The sequence below is a fragment of the Eumetopias jubatus genome, unplaced genomic scaffold (genome assembly GCF_037043125.1).
Source record: "Eumetopias jubatus isolate StellerSeaLion01/CBP00866 unplaced genomic scaffold, mEumJub1_p1.0 scaffold_8, whole genome shotgun sequence".
Taxonomy (NCBI): Eukaryota; Metazoa; Chordata; class Mammalia; order Carnivora; family Otariidae; genus Eumetopias; species Eumetopias jubatus.
In genome coordinates, this window is record NW_028274814.1 from 85966011 (window position 1) to 85980779 (window position 14769).

The 14769-nt window shown below is 38.8% G+C and overlaps 1 pseudogene; it reads left to right on the plus strand.

Moving 5' to 3' along the window:
* Nucleotides 1-221: 221 nt before the first annotated feature.
* Nucleotides 222-1127, plus strand: LOC114214992 (peroxiredoxin-1 pseudogene; annotated as a pseudogene).
* The last annotated feature ends 13642 nt before the right edge of the window (nucleotides 1128-14769 follow it).

The window sequence follows — 14769 nt, forward strand, 5'->3', positions numbered from 1 at the left end:
TGTACATAAATTATACATATGTAGCACATGCAGACATATTATGTAGATTATAAAATATGCACGGAACTATGAAGCTTATGGTAATAATGACATAGCCTTTAACAATTTTGAATTTTTTGCAGATTATAAATCAGGTCTGATTAGATCCCTGTTTTATGTCATAATGGAGCTAATTTAAGTGGAACAAAAGACATCTGAGTCGGCGTCTTCTTCCTGCCTTGTTTTCGGCCTTTTTGTTCTCAGAGCCGCTGATAGCAAGATGTCTTCGGGAAATGCCAAAATTGGGCATCCTGCCCCCAACTTCATAGCCACGACTGTTATGCCAGATGGCCAGTTCAAAGATCTCAGCCTATCTGACTACAAAGGAAAATACACTGTGTTCTTCTTTTACCCTCTTGACTTCACCTTTGTGTGCCCCACGGAGATCATTGCTTTCAGTGACAGGGCAGAAGAATTTAAGAAACTCAACTGTCAAGTGATTGGTGCTTCTGTGGATTCTCACTTCTGTCACCTGGCATGGATCAACACACCCAAGAAACAAGGAGGACTGGGACCCATGAACATTCCCTTGGTATCAGACCCCAAGCGTACCATTGCTCAGGACTATGGAGTCTTAAAGGCTGATGAAGGCATCTCCTTCAGGGGCCTCTTTATCATTGACGATAAAGGTATCCTTAGGCAGATCACGGTAAATGACCTTCCCGTAGGCCGCTCTGTGGATGAGACTCTGCGACTGGTTCAGGCCTTCCAGTTTACTGACAAGCATGGGGAAGTGTGCCCAGCTGGCTGGAAACCTGGCAGTGATACCATCAAGCCTGATGTCCAGAAGAGCAAAGAATATTTCTCTAAGCAGAAGTGAGCGCCGGGTCGTTTTAGGGCTGGGCTGCAGTGGGTGGCCATGAAAACAAAATCTCTCTTGTATTATTGTCATGCTTAGAACATAAGACTTTAGACTGTGCAGATGTGGTATGGGGACAGGACAGGCCTTTTCTGCAGGGGTTGGGGAGGCCAGCCTTTCTTTTCTGGAGAGAAGGGCCTGAGCTGTTATGGGGCAGGCCAACTGTATGTACAGTAGCAGGGCATCACGTTTTGTCTTTTGTTTCTATTAAACTTGAACCGAGAAAAAAAAAAAAAAGACATCTGAGTCTTGATGTTCTCTTGATCCCTTCAAGAAATTCACACAGTACAGTGAACTTCCACTCTTTATTCAAGCCTTGCATACTGCACATTTCACACATAAACAGTACAATTGTTCTCCCAAGTAAATATTAGAGGTCTAACTTCTTTCTTATTTATTAATATAAGACAAGTGCAAACTGGAGACTTACTGTTTTATTTGTCCCCCATGGACCATTCTGGGCAGCCTGGGATATATGTGTCCTCACAGGCCCCCAGGTTGGGCGGCTCTGGTTGTTGCAGGGAGAGATTGCAAAGTGTAGGCGGGAGACCAACATGGACACCAAACATGAGCTGCTTCTCTGTTGATAATTAGAGCAGAGATCAATTAAAACCAAGAGAAACCATTACAGTCCAATTCAAATAATATATATTTCACTTCCGCCTCTTGTAAATTAGCAAAGCAAAATATTAAAAATAATAATTCTATTCCCCAAAGTTCTGGTATTACAAGCGTACATGGATTAGAATTATCTTGGAAAGAAAACTTTGTGACTGATTCTCTGGCAAATATTTTAGAAAGGACAGGACCCCTTAACTGGTGAGGACACAGTGAAAAGTCAGCTCCCAGAAGAGGGGCTTCACCAGAACCTGCCCGGCCATGCCAGCACCCTGATCTCCGACTTCCAGCATCCAGAACTGTGAGAAGTAAATGTCTATTAGTTACAAGTGGTGTTTTGTTATAGGAGCTCAAATGGACTGGGACCAAGAACAAAGATAAACTGGAATATTTGACCCACGTTATCTGCCACAGTATTGCAGAAGATGCCCAAGGAGACTTGAATTGGCATCCATCTCTCCGCCCAACCATTAGTCCTTCAAATGAATATGGCTGCTTCACTAAAGATGCTAAACTTTCCACATGTAGCAAGGAGCATCACACCCCTGCCTCACTTTTGCAGATACCTTTATTGTACAAACTTATAAATTACTGTTTATAATTTGCATTAAGTACATGAAAGATATTATATAAATTCAGAGAAGGTTTGTTTTTTTTTTTTAAAGATTTTATTTATTTATTTGACAGAGAGAGACACAGTGAGAGAGGGAACACAGGCAGGGGGAGTGGGGGAGGGAGAAGCAGGCTCCCTGCAAAGCAGGAAGCCCGATGTGGGGCTTGATCCCAGGACCCTGGGATCATGACCTGAGCCGAAGGCAGATGCTTAATGACTGAGCCACCCAGGTGCCCCAAAGAGGGTTTGTTTCTTAATATCATGGGAAGCACTAAAATAACTGTCTTGAAAGAAATGGTTATAAATAATCTAAAAAAAAATGATAGTTTTGGAGTGAAAAAAAAATCTTCAGACAAAGAAAAGCCCTGGACCTGATGATTTCACCAGTGAATTCTACCAGACATTTAAAGAAGAACTAATACCAGTTCTTCTCAAACTTTTCCAAAAAATTTAAGAGGAGAGTATACTCCCCAATTTATTCTGAGGCCAGAATTATCCTGATACCAAAGCCAGACAAAGACATTACAAGAAAAGAAAAATACAGACCAAAATTTCTTATGAACATTGATGAAAAAATCCTCAGAAAAAGACAAACTGAATTCAGCAGCATATTAAAAGGAATACATACCATGACCAAATGGGATTTATTTCTGGAGTGCCAGGATAGTTTAGCATGTGAAAATTGATCAATGTAATACACCACATCAACAAAATAAAGGGAAAAAAACGTACATGGTCATCTCAGTTGAGGCAGAAAGAGCATTTGACAAAATTCAACACCCTTTCAGGATAAAACAAACGAGGAATAGAAGGAAACTACTTCAACATAATAAAAGCCATTATATGGAAAGCCCACAGTGACCATCATACTCAATGGTGGAAGACTGACCACTCTTCCCTTATTGTCAGGAACAAGGCAAGGATGCTTACTTTTCCCACTTCTATTCACATATTACTGGAAGTCCTTGCTAGAGCAATAGGCAAGAAAAAGAAATAAAAAGCATCCAAATTGGAAAGGAAGAAATAAAATTATCTTTGTTTGCGGATATGATTCTGAATGTAAAAATCTCTCAAGATTACACACACACACACACACACACACACTATTAGAGGTAATAAGCAAATTCATCAAAGTAGTAGGATATGAAGTTGACACAAACAAATCAGGTGCATTTCTATACACTAAGAGTGAGCAATCTGAAAAGGAAATTAAAAAAATAATTCCATTTACAATAGTATCAAAAAGAATAAAATACTCAGGAATGGACTTACCTAAGTGAGTAAAAGACTTGTACAATGAAAACAACAAATCACTGCTGAAGGATACTAAAGAAGACATAACTAAATGGAAACACATCCCAGGCTCATGGATTGGGAAAACTTAATACTGTGAAGATGTCAATAGTACCCAAAGCGATCTACAGCTTCAGTGCAATGTCTAAAAAAATCCCAATGACTGTTTTTGCAAGAAGTAGAAAAACCCATATTAAAATTCATATGGAATCTCAAAGGAACCTGAATAGCCAAATCAATCTTGGAAAAAACAAACAAACCAAACTGAGGTCTTACAGACTAATGTGATAGAAGAAGGACCCCAGAAATAAACTCACATATATGTTCAAATGATTTTTGACAAGGGTGCCAAGACCATATAATGGGGGAAAAGATGACCTTTTGGTGCTGAGAAAACTAGATATCCACATGCAAACTAATGATTGGACCTTTACCTAACACTATATATAAAAAATTAACTCAAATTGAATCAAACTGGGTTAAAGACATAGGAAGTAAAATCCGTAAAATGTTTCTAATTGCTAAATTAGACTTCATTCAAAATCAAAGACTTCTGCTCACTGAAAAATATTAAGACAATGAATAGGCAAACATCAGACTGGAAGAAAATATTCATTTGTCTGACAGGGGACTCTCATGTGAAAATATAAAGACTTTCTATAACTCAATAATAAAAAGACAACCAAATAAAAAAAGTAGAAAAAATTTGAACAGACACTTCACAAAGGAAGATAAATAATTGGCCAAAAAATTTGTGAAAAATGCCTAATATCATTAGTCATCCAAAACAACAAAAAAAAAAGGAAATTAAAACCACAGTGAAGAATCACTATACACCCTCTAGAAAAGCAAAAATTTAATGGGCTGCTGACAATATTTGTTAAGATATGAAGCAAACAGAACTCTCATGTACTCCTGGTAGGAATGTAAAATAGTACAATCACTTTGGAAAAAGGTTTGGCAGATTTATATAAAGTTAAACATCCACCTATTCCATGCTAAGTATTTTATTTAAGAGAAATGAAAACAAATCTACAAAAAGATTGGCACAAGAACGTTAGCAGCCTTATTTAAAACACCTAAAAAAAGGAAACAAGTCTCAACAAGAGAATGAATAAACAAATTGTGGTATATTCACACCATCGTACTTCTCAGCAATAGAAAAGAATGCATTACTGATACATGTAATAAGATGAATGGAGCTCACAGACATTTTGCTAATTAAAAGAAGCATAAGATACAAAATAGTACATAGTTGATGATTCTGTGTGCATGAAATTATAGAACGAGCAAAAACTAATATATTTTTTGAAAAAAAATCAGAATAGTGGTTGCCTGCAGGGTTGGGGAGAGGACAAAGAATTGATGGGAAGACAGAAGTAATTTTCTGGGGTGGTGGAAACATTCTATATTTTCATTTTGATGTGGGCTACATAGATATATCCATTGTCAAAGTCGTACGGTTAATATTTGGGCAGATGGAGAGTCGGCGGAGGTATGGATTAAGCAAAATGGCAGAATGTTGGTAATTAAACCTGAACGATGGGTCCAAGGATATTCATTATACCATTCTGTGTACTTAGTAACTTTTAAAAATTTTCTACAATAAAGTCTTTTATTTTTTAAGGGGGAAATTAGTTAAAGATTAGTATGCACTGAATTCTAAATGCAATAAGCTTTCTTTTAAAAAAAATTATGTGAGAACTGGTATAACCACGGTTTTTGCTAAGCAGGAAACTGAATGCTAAACAATTAGGAAACCATTGTTTTGTTCATTTCTGCCCTTGGGAGAGAGAAGGAAGGGCAGGTTGAAGAATGAAACAGGATAATCTTAGTCTGCAGCAGTCAGACCATGCAATTTCAACTATTCAACCTCTTCTTCTCAAGGGGATAGAGATATCCAGCCAACACATTGCCAATCCGAGTTATTTTTTAATTAAACTCACTCCAGAGCAATACCCCGAGTGTATAATTAATTAAATGTTAATTTATGTTGATGATAATGTTGCACTTGAATTTTTAAACTTTTTTCTGAATTTAAAATATTTGAGAAGCAAGTGCCAAGCAGTCTGCTAATAACCTGTATATTTCTCTTTCTTCTTTCTCTTCCCTGCCGATTTCTACTTCTAACTTTTACAACATGAGTATTAGAATCCCCAAGAGCAGAATTTGTTTCTACAGAAATCACCAAGTAGAATATCTGGGATTTTATAAGGACAATAGTGTTCATTCAACAGGTACCAATGCTAAGTTAAAAGGAAAAAAAATAAACATGCAACATCCTAAGTGGTCAGTGGCAGCTACTCTGAGTGCTAACTGCATTCATATTGCCTCACATCCAAGGTGGTAAAATAAGAGGGAAAAAGATCATACTGAGCCAAGAAAACTCTCCTGCTATAATGCTTCTTTTTCTGGAAATTAGTAAGTCACAGAGGCCTAGTGCAAAGGCCAAAGCTATAGGCACCCTCCATATCTGGATCTGTAAGCTCAAAGCCAGACATGTCTGGAGGGGCCAGGCAGGCTGCTGGAATGGTCACTTCTCAGTAGGAGGCTCTGAGGAGCCTCAGAAGAGTCCAGGGGCTGGACTCAGGGCTCATGGAGGGACCACAGCTGCCCCTCATTCTGTAACCACTGCACGAGGAAGAGAATCGATCTGAGGGGAAAAATAAACATCACGTTCTTTCAGTAAACTTTTATCAAGCATTTACTGTTTAGGAGGTACTAATGTAGATGGCAGGGTCACCAAAGTGACCAACATGGATTGGACTTCTATCATTGTGGGGAACAGCTATACCAAAAAGGAAAAAAATATGGGGTGATTTGGGGATATGTAACATGGCACCCAGCTTAGAGAAAGTGACATGGCACCCGGCTTAGAGAAAGGCCTGAAATGTGAGGAGGAGTGGGTAGGAAGTCAAGGGGGTGGGGAAGGAGACTTCCAGACAAGAGGAGATTCTTTGTGTGAGGGCTTTAGAATGGAGCAGGGCCGATGGGAGAAGGTCTACAGAAAGGGATAATGTTGAGCAACGTACCTGGTCCCCAAGGAAACTTGCACCCAGTTCCCAGGGAGGGGAGAAGCTATGTGACCTGAGTGCCAAATCAAAAAGGTAAACAGTGGGAAAGAATAAAATATCCTTAAATGGTCTGGGGAAAACTGGAGACATCTGAAAAAAATTGAGTTAAATCCCTATATCATTTCTACACCAAAACAAATCCCAGAGATATCAAAGATGTTAATAGAAAAGAAAGCCATAAAAATACCAGGACATGGGAGAATTTTTTATCATCTTCGAATGGGAAAGCCTAAAGCAACACAAAAATCATGAAACCATAAAAAATAATATTGATATCCTTAATGGCATTTTTCAAATCTTCAAAAAATACAGCTAAATAAAAGATAATATTTTCAACAATATATCATGAAAGATTCGCTGTCATTCATAATAAAATGATGACTATAATTTTTTATATTTATATAAAAAACCAACTCAACATAAAAATGAGCAAATGACATGAATAGAAAATACAAATGGGTGCCTCTTAAAACATAAGCCTTATGTGATCTTACTCATAATAAGAGACGTGTAAACCATGAAACTATGTTTTTACTTATGAGATTTACAAGAGTCAAAAATATGATGTACATCAAACTAAAAAGAAACTATCAAAGTAAAAAGGCAACCTGAGTGAGAGGAAAAAAAGTATATACGGGGTTAACATTCAAAATGTATAATGAACTCATACAACTCAACAACAAAAAACCGACAAACAATCAGATTAAAAATTAAAAAGTGGGCAGGAGATTTGGATAGATATTTTTCCAAAGAAGACGGATAGATGGCCAATAGGTAGATGATATCACTATCATCTTGATATCACTTGAAAAGATGCTTGATATCACTCATCAGGGAAAAGCAAATCAAAACTAAATGAGTTGTCCACCTCATACCTGTGAGAATGGCTATTAACAAAAAAGCAAGAAATAAAAAGTGTTAGGATGTGGAGAACAGGGAAGCCTTGTACACTGGTGGTGGGAATGTAATTGGTGTAATTGGTGTATATTGGGAACACACACACATACATATATGAATATTACTCAGCCATAAAAAAGAAGGAAATCTTGCCATTTGCGACAACATTGGTGCACCTTGAGGGCATTATGCTAAGTGAAATAAATCAGACCAACAAAGACAAATACCATATGATCTCACTTAGGTGGACTCTAAAAACACCAAAAACCCTATTCACTTATTGTTATTCTTCATAGTTTTTTCCAAACTTATATCAAATAACCAATGAGTTTTTGTTCCAAATTTGAACAAATAGTTGCAGTGTTAACCTGGATGTTGTTAAATATATGACAAATTTATTTCCATTGAATTAGTTTCACTTTTCAAGCCGTAGTTCCAGGCACATCTTTTTTTTTTTTTTTAAGATTTTATTTATTTATTTGAGAGAGAGAGCGCATGCATGTGAGAGAGCACAAGTGGGGGGAGGGTCACAGGGAGAGGGAGAATCAGACTCCCCGCTGAGCAGGGAGCCCACCCAGGCTCAGGGTTTGCTTGATACCAGGACCCCGGGATCAAGACCTGACATGCGAAGGCAGAAGCTTAATGGACTGAGCCACCCAGGTGCCCCTCCTTCTTTAACTGTCTACCCTAAAGTTCCCATTTAAATTGGATTCTCTCTCAGTAGTCTTAGTGCTGGCTCAAGTTATCTGTGATAGTGAGGAATCCCAAATACCCATTTCCTGCAGTGCATACTGTATCTGTCCTGTTTGTTTGTTCTTATTGTGCCGCCATACACACAAAATTCCCCATCTTAACCATTTTGAAGTGTACGGTTCAGTGGTATTCAGTACTTTCGTACTGTTGTGCCAGAAACACCACCCTCCATCTCCAGGACTGTTTTTGTCCTGCAGAATGGAAACTCTACACTCATTAAACAATAACTCCCCAATCTCCTTTCCCTGACCACCCCCAGCAACCAACATTCTACTTCCTGTCTCTATAATGTTGACTACTGTAAGGACCTCAGAAGTTCCATCTGAGGATTAAATTAGTTTCCCTGTGGTAGACCTGGCAGAGAGCCTGGCACATCTTTACTCGCTGTTATAATCTAGCTGTCACTGTCCAGTAGAACTCTCTGTGATGATGGATATGTGCTTTCTCTGGACTGCCCAGTGTGGTGTACGCTAGACATACATGATTGAGTATTGAAACGTGGCTAGTGTGACTGAGGAAGTTCAAATTTTATTTAATTTTAATTACGTTTCTTAGCCACCTGTAACTAGCAGCTCCCCTATTGAACAGCATGGGTCTAGACCTTGGAGGAGAAGCCAGGCCTGGAGTTACAGATGGAGTTATCACCTTATGGGTGAGAGTTGAAGCCATACAGAGAGGGGGGATAAGTAAAGGGGAAGGGAAGAGGGCAGCGGATTAGAAATTGGGGAATACCAGCATTGAAGATTTTGTCAGAGAACAAAGAGATGGAGAAAATGTGGTCAGAGAGACCGGAAGGAGCGGTGTCCTATAAGAAAAACTGAAGAGTTCCAAGAGGGGGAGTGGTCACCTGTGTTACATAACCATTGACTGAGTCATTAAACTGAGAACTGAAAATATCGTTGGCCACACCTGTGTGTTCCAAGTCGGCCTTGCACCTTTGACAGTGGTCGATGGGGAGCTTGACCATCTGGTGGAACTGAGGCACCACTTGTAGCTTCTCTGCCTTCTCTGGTGAACACATGCAAAAGGCCTTAGAGAGGCATTAGCTTCAATTGCTTTATGAGTGCTGGAGGAATAAATATTCTAATACCGATTCTCATGACTAATTCAGCAGAGATTTTAAAGACAACATATCCCTACAGAACATTATTAGAAGGCATTGGAAGATTATGGTGGCTGTTTCCATATTAAAATATTAATGTCTGAGTCAAATGGATGGGTTTTGAGCCTGTAGGATCAAATAGTTTCATTTAATTGTTTCAACCAAATTGATTTTAAACCAGCAGAATTATTTGCAGTGCTTAAGAAGTCATTATGCTCCATCCAAGCGAGATAAATGGGTCACCTTGGGATTTGCAGCTGGAGTTTTCCTTTATGACAATACATTGGGAACCAAGTCATTTGTCCTAAAGAGACTCTCAGCAAAGGTTCACCCAACCTGTCTCGATTAATTTTTCAAAAGCACATGAGGAGATTTACCAATTACACTTTCAAGGCTTGATTTGATCAGCTTCACATGGTTGCACCATCCGCATATTGCTGCTTTCAGCTCCGACAGACATTTTTAAATTGGTTAAAAAAGGTCCTATGGAAATGAACTATGAACTAAATTCTAATATGATCTAAGCGTGTATGCTTTAAATTATGGCATATTTGAGATGCTGCATATAAAATGATCTAATATAATCCTCGTACTGTTTTTTGAAAAAGTAGCCAGGGAGCAAATATTAACTCCTTTTGGTCTATGAAGGACATTATGATAGAAAACAGTAGGATAACGGGAGAGGAGACAGTAACCCATTGCCGAACTATTAAGATAAGTTTTTCTTTTTTCTTTTCTTTTTAATTTTTAATTTAATTTATTTGACAGAGAGAGAGTGAGAGCGAGGGAGAGCACACAAGCTAGGGGAGGGGCAGAGGCAGAGGGAGAAGCAGACTCAACTTGATCCCAGGACCCTGGGATCATGACCTGAGCTGAAGGCAGATGACTAACTGACTGAGCCACCCAGGCACCCCAAGATAAGTTTTTCTTTCACCGTCCCTCCCTTCCTTCGTTTCTATGGCAGTTTTCATTATAGCAATGTGGTTGTAAGTGATCTGCATTTTCAGTTCACACAGACTTATGACTCCATATTGAAACAAATTGCTCTTTCTTTTCTGGCCTCTCGTAAAATCTTGCTCCTCAAAGTGTGGTCCTTTGCCTGGAAGTAACTGCATCAACTGGAATCTAGTTAGAAATGCCCAGATTCTACTAAATTAATCTGTATTGATTCACCTGCACATCAAAAGCAAGAAGTATTCCCTGAAGGGACTGGATGGCCTCAGGACAGTGGTTGGCCACCCCAGCTGCATATTCAAATTGCCTGGGCTGCTTTTAAGCCTTTGGGTTCCTTGGGATTCCAACCTCAGGGATTCTGATTTAATTGGCCTTCAGGTGGAGACTGGGGATCCTTGAGTTTTAAAACTTCCACAGGCAACTCTACCATGTAGGCTTGAGAGTCACTGCCTTAAAAGCAGGATGCGTCCAGGTGCCCTTATTTTCAAATTTACCATTCTAAAAACAAAACAAAACAAAATTTAATATATTTCATATAATATCTTTGTTGCTGCATAAAGGAAGCCTAGGAACTCAGGATTTCTCTCATCCAATCCATTCATTAATTGAATAACTTTTTTTTTTTAAAGAAAAAGATGTATTTTTAATCTCATGCCTGGCTGACCCAGCTAATTCAATCTGGCTTTAAGTTTTGATATATTAAGACCTATTCGGTGTCTCCCAAAATGTGAGGGAAGAAATAGAAAACAGAGAAAGAAATGTTTTTGCTTTTATTTATTATTTTGGTAGGGCAAACACTATCACAAGAGAAAAAATTTTGATTATGAAATTCAGAGTACATGTGAAAATGGGTAAGTTTGCCAGATAAAATACAGGAAACCCGGTTAAATTTGAATTTCAGATTAACAGTGAATGCTTTTTTACTCAATGACTTAGTAATTGTTTTTGTATAAGTATTTAGTATGAGTATATCCCATGCAAGTGCATGGTACATACTTTTAGTTGCTAAATCTGGCAACTCTAACAATAGGCCATGTAAAATGAGCAGTAAATGATATCTATAATTAGTAAAAATTGGAACCTATATTCTCTGCTAGCAGGATGCTTATGCAAAATGCCTTTTATTGAATATTTTACAATTTAAAGAGCAATAACATGCTTCCTATTATAGCTCAATAGGAAATTTCTTTTTTTGACCAGAACACCTCTTTGAGGTGAGGATTGAAACACAATTCTGTGCATTCTGATGACAATTCAACTGATAATTTTTACTAATTTATTTGTAAAAAATGGAACCAAAGCATAACACTGCATGTTCTTAAAAGAAGACAAGAGCAAAACAAGGGAAAGGAAAGGAAAGGCAGTGTTGTACAATCTGAGCTGTTGGAAAATCTGGCCAGCAGAGGGTGCCAATGTATCACTGATGAAAAGCCTCCTTTTTGCAATGCTTTGTGCAACTTAGATTTTATTGAAATATTTGTTATAGTCGACCTTACCATGCAGTGTAGCTAAAGGAGATCAGAAACTAAACACGGTTCTAGTGCTGTTCAGCACTCTCATTGCCATAAATGATCTATTTCTTTTGCCCCACGATCCTTGGCTAAGAAGTGTACTTTTTAGCCCATTTTGGCAATTGGAAGTACTGTGCTTCTGGTTTAGGCTTAAACGCTCGGGTCTCTGCAAGTATGTGTGTGATTGTGGGAGGGATCAGAGTTCTAATTAACAAAGACATTGGCCGGTGGAGTTTTGCCAAGTGAAGGAAGTAAAAATCCCACTTGGGTGGGAGACGGCTGTGGCTGGCCTGACTTGACTCCTAAACCAGAGAATGGAGTGTCATGTGCCATAGTTCAGTCCTCAAAAGTGTGTATGGGTCTAGTTAAATTCAGGACAATTTTATTTTCGCCACACTACTGCTATGTGGACAGAGAAGGAGTATTCACTGTGGACCTGCTTTGTGCAAGGCTTGGCAACTTATATGTTTGATTTCACTTCAGTCTCATGACAATCCCTGTGAGGTAGGTGTTATTTTCATCTGTTTACAGATAAAAACAAAACAAAGCAAAAACACTGTGGGAAAGGACGTATTTCCATGGACACTGTTCTTGCAAACGGTGTATTGCTTTAACATTTGTCTAATGCAGTGGTTCCGAAACTTCCTTCTGAAAGACACTGGTGCCCTTCAAGGTTTCTTAAGTTTTCCTTATGAAACAACTTTTGCGAAATGTTGCAAACCTAAATGGTCTTTTAGAGTTTCACAACACAGGAAAATGTTCTAAAGCTTCTTAAGAAATTCTGTGGCAGTGAAACATTTAACTTTGTACAACTCAGGTTTCTTAATCTTGATTGGCTGATGAGCCTTCTCTCCCTCTGTCTTTATTTATTTATTTATTTATTTATTTATTTATTTATTTATTTATTTTTAAAGATTTTATTTATTTATTTAATTGACAGAGAGAGAGATAGAGAGAGAGACAGCGTGAGAGGGAACACAAGCAGGGGGAGTGGGAGAGAGAGAAGCAGGCTTCTGGCCGAGCAGGGAGCCCGATGTGGGGCTTGATCCCAGGACCCTGGGATCATGACCTGAGCCAAAGGCAGTCGCTTAACCAACTGAGCCACCCAGGTGCCCCCTCCCTCTGTCTTTAATAGAACACCCTCAATATTGCGAAGACGTGCTGTACCTTTTGTGGAAATGTTTTGAGAAACATGGGTCTGATGACTACATATAAGGAACATATTTCATAGCAGGAATTAAGGAAATTGGTTCATTTTCATCATCATCATCCCAAAACATATTCAGCTTCTTCTGTCTGTAGGGCATTGGGTAGGACCCAGAGGTATGACACAGGCCCTATTGTAGAAGACTTTGCAATTCAGATGAGGAGGTAAAAATGCTGTTAGTTAGGATGGGAATGTAACTTTAATTCCTGTGATCTCATTCCTCCAATTTTTAGGGAAGGGTGATGTTAGCGGATAACAGAGTTTCCAACGGTTTCCTTTTTTTTACATTTATTTATTATTATTATTTTTTTAAATAATTTTTTATTGTTATGTTAATCACCATACATTACATCATTAGTTTTTGATGTAGTGTTCCATGATTCATTGTTTGTGCATAACACTCAGTGCTCCACGCAGAATGTGCCCTCTTTAATACCCATCACCAGGCTAACCCATCCCCTCAACCCCCTCCCCTCTAGAACCCTCCGTTTGTGTTTCAGAGTCCATCGTCTCTCATGGTTCGTCTCCCCGCTCTGATTTACTCCCCTTCATTCTTCCCCTCCTGCTATCTTCTTCTTCTTTTTTTTTCTTAACATATGTTGCATTATTTGTTTCAGAAGTACAGATCCGTGTTTCAACAGTCTTGCACAATTCACAGCGCTCACCATAGCACATACCTTCCCCAATGTCTATCACCCAGCCACCCCATCCCTCCCACCCCCCACCACTCCAGCAACCCTCCTTTTGTTTCCTGAGATTAAGAATTCCTCATATCAGTGAGGTCATATGATACATGTCTTTCTCTGATTGACTTATTTTGCTCAGCATAACACCCTCCAGTTCCATCCACGTCGTTGCAAATGGCAAGATCTCATTCCTTTTGATGGCTGCATAATATTCCATTGTGTATATATACTACTTCTTCTTTATCCATTCATCTGTCGATGGACATCTTGGCTCTTTCCACAGTTTGGCTATTGTGGACATTGCTGCTATAAACATTGGGGTGCACGTACCCCTTTGGATCCCTACATTTGTATCTTTGTGGTAAATACCCAGTAGTGCAATTGCTGGATCGTATGGTAGCTCTATTTTCAACTGTTTGAGGAACCTCCACACTGTTTTTCAGAGTGGTTGCACCAGCTTGCATTCCCACCAACAGTGTAGGAGGGTTCCCCTTTCTCCGCATCCCCGCCAACATCTGTCATTTCCTGACTTGTTAATTATAGCCATTCTGACTGGTGTGAGGTGATATCTCATTGAGGTTTTGATTTGGATTTCCCTGATGCCGAGCGATGTTGAGCACTTTTTCATGTGTCTTTCCAACGGTTTCTTAATGTGGCATTCTGTTTTGTTCCCCTAGTGAACAATTACCTTTTTCTTCCATTAATTTAGTATGGCTCAGTTGCTTGGAGGATGAGAAATGTCAACATTTGATTATGAATAAATCCTTGATAGAAGTCATTAAGAATCATACATCTCTGACACACTGTGGGAAAACAGATGTCCTCCTTTTTACACGCAAGTGCACACACACACACATACACTCAATTTCATCTCATCAGTGCATCATATCTTCATGTCACTTGTTAGATGAACAAAAGCAAAGGAAGGATGTGGATATCTATATCAGGGATTGGTCAAAGGATTTGGAGTTTGAAGAATGAAGAATTGCCGGTGTTTTTCAGTAATTTCAATGGCTGGGAAGTTCTCACTAAGCCAGAGTAATCTGTAGACTTTCTTCTCTAGAGATGTGGTATTTCAGCTGATTCTGGCACCCTTTCTCTAAGAATCTTTTAAAGCCTTATCAAACAATGTAGCTGGCTACCAACAGGGAAAATGAAATTAA